The sequence below is a fragment of the Paramormyrops kingsleyae genome, unplaced genomic scaffold (genome assembly GCF_048594095.1).
Source record: "Paramormyrops kingsleyae isolate MSU_618 unplaced genomic scaffold, PKINGS_0.4 ups32, whole genome shotgun sequence".
In the NCBI taxonomy this organism is placed as follows: Eukaryota; Metazoa; Chordata; class Actinopteri; order Osteoglossiformes; family Mormyridae; genus Paramormyrops; species Paramormyrops kingsleyae.
Genome location: NW_027325970.1, coordinates 718,840 through 721,339, shown reverse-complemented (window position 1 = coordinate 721,339; position 2,500 = coordinate 718,840).

Genomic DNA, 2,500 nt, shown 5'->3' with positions numbered 1-2,500 from the left:
GGGCGGCCGCATTTACATGTAGCGCAGCGGGCGGCCGCATTTACATTAACCCTCTACCGCACACAATTTGATGGTACATGATAAGAAATTATTCCACATCACTTATTGGTTAATTTTGGGACATTTTATTGATTATGTATGTACATATTTATTTCACCGCCCCCCTCTCCAAATGATCTTTTGTTGCCTAAGGGCAAAGTTGTGCAACACTGATACAAAACCACAGAGAAAATTATGTCTTCATAGATCATAATACAATGCTCAGAGAGCAATGCAAAGTAACAAAATTTTTGATGGCTTCCCATCGTGCAAGAGGCATAACATCAGCAACATGTGCAATGTGGCTACTATGGCTCCAGAACATGCGAGTAGCTGGAAGACCAAATATTGACATATGGAGCACAGTGGCAAAGAACTGTTCAAGTTCTTGAACAGTAAGGTTAAGTGGCTTGCACAGGAGAGGTAATGGTGTGACATGTTTTCCATCGAGGGGTCTTGGAAGAACTACTGTCATCTTCAGGCAGACTGTCATCGTCATGTTCCTCTTCATCACTGGTGTATTGATCGTCTATAAATATATATACATATACGTCAACAAAAATACATCAATCACAACTAAAGCTTACATGACTGTATTGGATACCCTGTCTGCTGCACACACCTTTATTTCATTTGAATGACATCTAAAAATTTATCAACACATTTGATTTGTTTATGCAAATGAGTTCAATGACAACCAGAGAAGCAATATTTTAAAACCTACTTTCACTTCTGCTCAAACCTTTCTCTGCATTCCACTCCTCCTCACTGTCACTGCAGTCTATCTCACTGTCTGATGGGATATCCCTAACATGCTGATCCTGAGTTTTACTCCCATAGGAAAATCTTGTGTCCATTTTCTGCCAAAATGCGTTAAATTAAATTAGAAAATAATTTAAAAAACATTGTGCTTACAATGTGCAAAAGTACATGCAATAATATACTAACACACTGTCAAGAAAGCCTCTTAAAATCTACCCCTTATCGCAGAACGTTGCCCTAGGGCAACGAAAACATAAGCTATATTTCAGAACATGCAAAATAAAAAGTAAGTAAATAAAACCTGGGGGAAAAAAAAAAAAACAAGGCTTCTCTACAGCTTCATAGACATGCACATATTTTTTTATCTACAGATAATGCCAATATAAATAAGGTTAATGAAGGAAGCACAGCGGGCGGCCTCATTTACATTCAGTGGGCCTGCCGGCCCCTTTCACACCTAGTTGATCAGGCGGGCCCGTTCGCACATAGTTGACCGGTACGCCCGCATTTAAATGTAGGGCAGTGGGCGGCCTCATTTACATTAAGGTGACCCGACGGCCCCGTTCGCACCTAATTGACCGGGCGGCCGGATTTTCACAGTTGAAAAGGCGGCCGGATTTACATGCATTTGACCAGGTCGGCCGTATTTGCACATAGTTGAAAAGGCGGCCTCATTAGCATTTAGTGGGCCAGGAGGCCCCATTCACACCTAATTTAGCACGATGGGGGGTGGGGGGGGGGGGGTTTGGTGAGGGGGGGGGGGGGGGTTGGGGGTTTAGCGCGGTGTGGTTGGAGCTGGGGGGGGGGGATGGGCAGTGGCCAGCTCCCGGAGGCCTCCCGGTGCTCCCCGGGCTGCCAGGCGGGCACAACAATGTCCCGAAATCGACCAGACGAAGCCAGGCCTTCTGCCTGGGCAGAAGGGAAGCCTCCCCGGCCAGCACGGGGACGGCGGGCCGCATGGGTAAGTGGGGGTGGTGAGATGGGGAGGGGCCGGGGGTGGGGGGGGCAGTTTGGTGAGAGAGGTTTTTGGGGGGGGGGGGAAGGGGGAGGGGGGGGTTTGGTGTAGCGCGGTGGGGGTGGAGCGGGTGGGGAGGGGGATGGGCAGTGGCCAGCTCCCGGAGGCCTCCCGGTGCTCTCCGTGTGCCACTCTGCCCCCCCCCCTCCCCCCCCCCGGGCTGCCAGGCGGGCCCCAACAACACCTGATACCGACCAGACGAAGCCAGGCCTCTCGTCTGGGCAGGGGGCGGAGCCTCCCCAGCCACGCCGGCCCGCCTTCTCTTGGGGGCGGGACCAGTGGGCGGTGCCCTTGCATGGCACCAGCAGGATATCAGGGGAGAACCGGTGGCTTTCTGGGCTCCGGCATGAGATGTCGCCCGCTCGTCTCCCCCCAGCCGTGCCCTGCGCCCGGCTGGCGAGCGGGTTCCGAGTGCCACGTCTGACAGACAGGCAGACGCGACCCACTCTGGGAGGGCACCTGCGGCTCGGGACCCTTCGCTCCCGATGCTCAGGCAAGGAGGCTCCTCCCTCCATCGATGGGTCCTGTTCGAGCGTTGTCCACCCGGCAGGCCCTCTCTCCGTGCCGCGAGAGAGAGGCCGACGGGTGCATGTGCGCAGACCCCTCACAGCGTGACCGAGGCGTCCGGAAAAAAAATCCTAAGTGGCACGCAGCCACGGGCTTAGGCGAGGGCGGTGTCACCCA